This window comes from Electrona antarctica (assembly GCF_951216825.1).
Source record: "Electrona antarctica genome assembly, chromosome: 14".
In the NCBI taxonomy this organism is placed as follows: domain Eukaryota; kingdom Metazoa; phylum Chordata; class Actinopteri; order Myctophiformes; family Myctophidae; genus Electrona; species Electrona antarctica.
This window is the reverse complement of record NC_136795.1, coordinates 14,977,585-14,985,482: the sequence shown is the minus strand read 5'-3', so window position 1 is coordinate 14,985,482 and position 7,898 is coordinate 14,977,585. Positions and strand designations below refer to the sequence as shown.

The 7,898-nt window shown below is 43.2% G+C and overlaps 1 long non-coding RNA gene across 1 annotated transcript; it reads left to right on the top strand.

Annotated features, from left to right (window-relative positions):
• Positions 1 to 902: 902 nt before the first annotated feature.
• Positions 903 to 3,551, top strand: LOC306937378. Its single transcript, XR_013791598.1, has 3 exons — positions 903 to 1,008; positions 1,093 to 1,209; positions 2,032 to 3,551. It is a non-coding gene; the product is annotated as an uncharacterized lncRNA (long non-coding RNA).
• Positions 3,552 to 7,898: the final 4,347 nt, after the last annotated feature.

Genomic DNA, 7,898 nt, shown 5'->3' with positions numbered 1-7,898 from the left:
CTGTTTTTATTCCACATTGAAAACAAGTTTCCCACCAGTAGCTTTTAAGCTTTTACAAGGTGTAATACAACACATGTGTGAGTAAGTAGGCAATGAGAGGCTATATGATAGGCGTATGATAGCCCTATGCCATTCAAAGGTTCGGCATAATATTGCTTTAACTTTAATGTCTCTTTCCCCTGTTTTTGTGCTCTTTTCTTTTGAAGACACATGCGATGTCAGAAGCAGAGACTCCATCTGATGTACAGACTGATGTTGAAACGACAGAGGAGGTAAAATGGCTGTTTTAGGGCAATGGTTCTAATAATATTTTGTGGCAATATAGGGCCGTGGGGGTCCTCGCACCCCACTTTGAGAACCCCTGCATTAGAATACGGACCACCATAACAGAGTGTACAGTTATGGTGGTCAAACAAAATGGATTTGGTTCTCAGAGTTGCAGCAACATTAGGGTCCATTTGGTTCGCAATTATCCATAATTTATCTGGAGACCCCTGGAATCCCCTCAAGGACCCCTGGGGATCCCCAGACCCCACTTTCAAAACCACTGTGTTGAAGTGTTTGCCAAGTACATTGGCACACAACCTGGAATTTCCCTTCTATTATTAGACACATAAGTCCCACCTCGATCTGAGCAAGGAAGTGAGGATTCAATGTGAGTCTGCATGAATCAAGTAGGTTGGACTGACAGGCTGCCACATTCCAATTCCGCACACTCCTGCGCGCTCACTCCTCCTGCATGCATGTCATGTGATCTGTATTTCTCCTGAGCTGTTTGACATTGTGGCCCACACCATGCTACTGCTTAAAGTTAGTTTTTTATGTTTGCTAAAATGTACGTTTTTTTATTGAATGTACTGTAGGCCATCGCAAAGACATGTGACCTACACCTCCCCGTGGAATGAACAGCGTTGGACTGACTACTGTGTCCCAGAGAGTTAGCCGCAAGAAAGTGGACACTGAGTATAACCAGCAGCCCCAGTGTGTCCCCTGGAGGTTCTCATGCAAGTATGTAAACTATGGAATTAGATTTATTTCATTTCTTTAAACATACAGAGAATTTAACATCTTGAAATGTAAAATTATGTGTAGGAACCCTGAGTCACAGTGGAATTGCTGCCCACCTGAAACCCTGATCAGCTGTTGGAACCCTGAATGTGAGCACCTCAAGTGGGACACAGAGACGGAGCCGCCCTACTGGAACCAGTTGTAAGTTGAAATATCGTATTCACTTCAAAATGTACTTGTAGTTTCTAATCACAATCACATAGTTGATAGGATCTTGCCCTTAATTTGATTGCATGCACAGAATGGTTGCTCCACTGTACATTTATCTTGAACTTTCCTCTTGTCATTCTAACTTGAAATGGTGTTTGGCAAAACATTTGATGTTTGATGTACACAAGTAGAAGCATGCCACAGTATTACAGCTGTAACTGCTGAAAAGGGATCACAACAATTCTGAACAGAGGCCACCGTTTGTATTTCACAAATTTGCCACCATAGCTCAAGACATTTAGAATTAGATTTTTTTGGTTTGTTTTTAATTTTCTGTTCAGAAAATAATCCTCAATATGCAGCAAAAATATCTTTACAGACCATAGCTATTCTTGATGTATAATTAATCATGTAATTTATTGTAGCATTTGGCCGTGTGATTAGATTGTAGTACAACTTTCATGATACATTCTTAAGCGTTATTCATAGTCTTTATTGGTGGTGAGGTGACCACCGCAACTACAACATGACGTCACGGAGCCGCGGTGAAGAGCAAACCACCGCTCTCCCCAGCCCTTCTCTCTGTTTTTACTCACCACCGCTCCACGTTATTACAGCTTCGGTGGTCAGCTCACCACCGGAGCGGTGGTCACCTCACCACCGAAAATCCAGACTATGAATAGGCCTTTAATAAGGTGGCCAATCCATTAGTGGCCTCAGTTATATTATTTAAAATATACACGTCTCATAATGTTTCATAATGTAAGAATCAAGCTAGCATTACTAAGTCAGCTTCTTGTTGTTTATTTTTAGGGACACTAAAGAAGAACACAGTGGCAGTCACACAGGACATTCACCAGAAGGAGGGAGAGAAGTGGTCAAAGTGGTTCACAGGAGCTCGTGCTTGAGGTGGGAATAGGGCTGCAAGAGCTCAGAGAGCACTTGAGTACACACAGGACAATGGGGCACAGCCCCACTAGAAAAAAACACCATCTGACACAGTCTTGGTATCACACACGCACGCGTACACACACACACACACACACACACACACGCGTAAACAACTACCTCCTGATAAGTTGGCTTTTTTGTGTTGGGGTCATTTTAACGTCTACACAGGCTTCTGTGAACACCCCATACAGTTTAAGTTGCTTGATTCAGTATTTCACACACTCACTCACCCCATGGCCTAGGGGGTTGTACAGGTGTCATGGTGGATGCTTGGGCACTCTGGTATCTCCAGTGCTTTCGATCTTCTGTTGTCCATATCAGGGTTTGAAAGCTGCAGCCAGTCCACTCCTTGATGTTGTCCACTCAGGCCTGTCTACCTCTTCTCCACTTTCCCTCCACTGTCCCCTGTACTTTGGTCTTTGACAGGGAGGTATGTCTTGTGACATGACCATGAGAGTAGAGGCTCCTGTTCTCCAGCATGGGTGGTAGCTAAACTGTCTTAACATAATCATTTGTCCGGTCTTCTTATACGATATATGTAGCATTCTTCTGTCACACTTGCTTTCAAACGACTGTATCCTGTGCTCGGTGTCCGCTGTAAGTGTCCAGCTTTCAGAGCCAATGGAATAGGGTGGAGAGTACAAGTGACTTGTAAAGTCTGACCGTCACTGAGAAGCTGATTTATTATTTGTTATGTTTCCAAATACTGTATAGTCTAGTCATGGCTGATGTTGCTATCCCAATTCTTGCTTTTATCTTTTGTGGAGCTGCCATCTTCACTCACAAAGGACCCAAGGTATATAAGTCCTTTACTTCCTACAGGCAAGTGGCCTGTTCCTTGGTGATATATGTATGGCTGTAGCTGGTGACCAGGATATTACTTTTCTCTTCATCTCCATGCCATATGCTCTGCCTTGTGTTTTCTCATAAGTTTGATGTCATTGGAGATGGTAGGGTCTTCCTCTGATGGATATGGTGGTGTGATATTCTATGAGTGCTTCCTCCATGATGTTGTTTATAAGAACTGCACTGCTTGGGTATAGTGCTTGAATTACCTGTTGTGGTACAGGTCGTGCTGGTGCTAAAGGTGCTTCTCAATCAGTATTCTGACTTTGAATATCTCCTTTTTGGTCTGAATCAAGATGATCTGCAGCATTACTTTGCTAGCCAGACAGAAAAAACAGTTGTTTCTGTAGTTTTGTCACTGCCCTGCATTCCCTTTCTTGGGGTATTTTATTGGGTACATTGCTTGGTATCTTTTGGTAGATGCGTGTCAATGCTATTATCATGTATTGATTGCCCTCCATGCTCCCAAAGCTCTGCTGGGACATTATCGATAGCAGGCTCTTTACTACCTCCTCTACTTCAGCGTGAAGTATTGGGGCATCCTACCACATGCACTACTGGACTTCATGGCACTAGTATGTTGAGATCTGGTCTTATTGCACATTTGTATAGTTCCTAACAATACTCTGTCCATCACTTGGATATTGCTGCTTTCTCGGTTAGTAGAGAGTCATGCTTGTCTGCTATTATTGTGGCTCTATGTTGCTGTGATCCACTTTACTGCCTCCCGGTAGATCTAGGATGTTATCAGTGGCCCATGGTTTGTTTTTCTTCCTGTCCTGCCCTAGTACTTCAGTTGGGGTTTCTATAAGTGCTTCCTCCATATTGTCTGTCAATGTATCTATGTCTTGCAGTAGGCTAAGTGTTGTTTTCAATGAATCTAACATGATTAAAATTTAGTTTAAAGTTACCATAGGTTTACATAGGAAGGAGGAGTGTCTGATAATATGAATATCAAATATTTAAATACTGAATCAAGCAACTTAAAAACTGGGTGCTCACAAGTTAATGAACCTGCCTGGGGACCCAGAGCCCCTGGTTGTCCCTGGCATGATGCTAGGCCAGCAATGTGTCAAAGTGTGTCCCTGAGCAAAATTCGTAACCCCTAATTGCTGCCCGAGCGCCAGCTCCCAGAGAGAATGGCTGGTCCTTACTCCTTAAAGTATGGGTACAGTGACAAAAAACACCCCAATGTTAGAATGACCCCAAACATGTTTGAAAGTTAAATATCCTTTAAATTAACACTATCTTCACTTGATGGTTCAAGTTCTTGAAATTGCTCAACATTGCCCAATAAGCTTGCAATAGTGTTTTATTTGTTTATTTTTGAGGGGTGCTAGCCCCTCCTATGCCCATCTTTGTGTGTTTGTGTGTTCCCCATAACGATTATTTGATTGGCTGAGCAATGTGTGTACCCCATAGCGATAATTTGATTGGCTGAGCACGGAATGTGATGTATGATATGATCGCCCATCACTTCACACAAGTGTTATTTACACAATTTGTGAATCATTTGTTTTTCCTACGTTTCATTTATGACAGTTATGTTATTGAGGCCAATATAAAACATTAACAGAAAATTGGTCTGAAAGAACAAAGCTTGGTTTTTATATTGCAACCAATAGATTCCATGTGACCATTTTTTTCAATAAACTTTGTCAAAAGATATATTGTCTGATATAGTTTTTTCACTCTGGTAAAACTTAAATTGGCTAACCTTAGGTACTTTTTACATCTTATGTTAATGTGTTTGCAGTTGTTAAACAGGGTTCATGTAAATATACTGCTACATTCTCCCATTTAAATCCCTTCAGGGCCAACTTGAAACCCATTTTGGCAAAGTTCCCGGGTGTTACCCACTTGTGCTGCTAGAAGTGGGATCTACATCGGTCTCAAAGTGCCCAGTTGGACTCCATTTAAGGCCCATTCAGATCCCACTTCAAGCCTATATAGGCAAACACAGGTGAGGCCTACATGGGTTTGACATACAATTGCCAATTTTGACCCCACTTAAAACCCAGTCAGAAACCCACGTAATCCCATATGGGATAACACAGGTGGGCCCTGAGTGGATACTGGGCGAAAACCCACTTGGAGCCCTTAATGGGCGAACACAAGTGTGGCCTACATGGGTCACATATAATTTGCCCAGCTGGAACCTACTTAAGGCCCATCCAGATGCCGGTTCAAACCCATATAGGCAAACACAGGTGGCACACACATGGTTCTGACATAAAATGGCCCATTTGGACCCCTCCTAAGACCCAGCCAGAAACACACGTAAGCCCATATGGGATAACACAGGTGGGCCCTTTGTGAAAAGTGGGTGCACGGCCCACTTGGAGCCCTTAATGGGCGGACACAAGTGTGGCCTACATGGGTCACATATAATTTGCCCAGCTGGTACCCACTTAAGGCCCAATCAGATCCCAGTTCAAACCCATATAGGCAAACACAGGTGGCGCACACATGGTTCTGACACAAAATGGCCCATTTGGATACCACCTAAGACCCAGTTAGAAACCCACGTAAGCCCATATGGGGTAACACAGGTGGGCGCTTTTTGAAAAGTGGGTGCACGGCCCACTTGGAGCCCTTAATGGGCGGACACAAGTGTGGCCTACATGGGTCACATATAATTTGCCCAGCTGGTACCCACTTAAGGCCCAATCAGATCCCAGTTAAAACCCATATAGGCAAACACAGGTGGCGCACACATGGTTCTGACATAAAATGGCCCATTTGGATACCACCTAAGACCCAGTTAGAAACCCACGTAAGCCCATATGGGGTAACACAGGTGGGTGCTTTTTGAAAAGTGGGTGCACGGCCCACTTGGAGCCCTTAATGGGCGGACACAAGTGTGGCCTACATGGGTCACATATAATTTGCCCAGCTGGTACCCACTTAAGGCCCAATCAGATCCCAGTTAAAACCCATATAGGCAAACACAGGTGGCGCACACATGGTTCTGACATAAAATGGCCCATTTGGATACCACCTAAGACCCAGTTAGAAACACACGTAAGCCCATATGGGGTAACACAGGTGGGTGCTTTTTGAAAAGTGGGTGCACGGCCCACTTGGAGCCCTTAATGGGCGGACACAAGTGTGGCCTACATGGGTCACATATAATTTGCCCAGCTGGTACCCACTTAAGGCCCAATCAGATCCCAGTTAAAACCCATATAGGCAAACACAGGTGGCGCACACATCGTTCTGACATAAAATGGCCCATTTGGATACCACCTAAGACCCAGTTAGAAACCCACGTAAGCCCATATGGGGTAACACAGGTGGGTGCTTTTTGAAAAGTGGGTGCACGGCCCACTTGGAGCCCATAGCCCATAAGCCCATGTCAATACCCAAGTGGGGCCCATATGGACATGTTAGCTGGGGAAAAGGCCTCGTTGTCCTGAACACTTATCTATCATTTATATATTATGGATCAATAGTGTGGACTTAGACTGTTATTCGTCTGTGGTACTCAATTTTTGAAAAGCATCATGCTGTTCTCATCCAGTAATATAATGGCCTATCTCAAGAGTGTGACCTAGGTTTATGTTGCCACATTAAATGTGACTTAGGTAACAAAATAAATTGGCCTATAAGTCTGGAGTAAGTCACTTACTCCATTAATAATTTGGCTTAAATTCAAGTGTACATTGCCTAGTCAAAACACAATGCGATTCAATCTTAATCAATATGTTTTAGGTTTGGGTCCAGGGGAGAGAATTTCTCTTTTGGGTCTTAAGAAAAAAGTTTGTGAGACACTGTTTTAGGAGACATGTGGACCTTCTTCTTTATTGGTCAGAGGACTGTGGAGAATGGGCCATACCCAACCCAAGAAATGATGACAACTTGACAAGACAAAAGTTTTCACACTTTATTATGACTATGTTTTATCTTTATATCTTTCTCTTACACTCACCATTGTACCACCACCTGGAAAACCTTATAGTCTCTGACCTTATCACCAACTAATCTGCGAATAACTGAGGAAAATGGAAATTACTCCAGGCTAAGGAAGGTCTAAGTGGTGTTCAAATGCCATCTTGATAAATAAGCAACATTAATGAAAATGTGTTATGGTATTTCATTAACTTTAAACTCAGAACTTTTTAAATCTCAGAATCTTGTTAATTCACTGTATGAGTCTGCATAGGATGTTTGAAACATAAGGCCCTGTAAGACCCTGGAAACATAGGACCCTTTGTCAAAACTAGGGAATATACAGTGACCCTTTTTCATGTTTCCACATAAAACACTCTTCAGAGTTCAATGAATAAGGGCTTTCCTTTACACTTCTGGTAGTACAGTACATGCTCCCAGTCCCAGTAGCACCTCACTGCGCCATCTCATTACCAATAACAGGCTAGGGATATTGACATGGAGGACATCTGACGCTTACATGTGCAAAGCGTGCATGCGCGCTACATGCGTGCCTCGGTGATGGATCATTCCAGCGGTGGAGTCTGCCTGTAATTAGGACCCAAATGGCTTTCCGATGACTTATCACTGATGGAGCCGATGTGTGACAGCTGCTAATAAATGCTCACGCAGTTTGGATCCCTAAGACAAGAACTGCATTAACGATCCAGTGAAAGAGGTGGAAACTGGAAAGTAATGGGGAGAGAGAGAGAGACAGGGTATGTACATAATTTATATAGAGCGGGTGGAAATGCAGAACTATATAAACAGAAAGAAAGAGGGAGATAAGATAAATGTAAAGCAGAATGGGACAGGAGAGCTTGTATGTAAAATCGCTGCGCCTGTCCTCGGTGATGAATCGTCTTAATAACGTGAATCAAGATTGCAGGTTGCAGAATTCGGCAAAGGAGAGGTGAGGCAGATGGGTGGAGTTTATATTCAGGTGTTGTTGA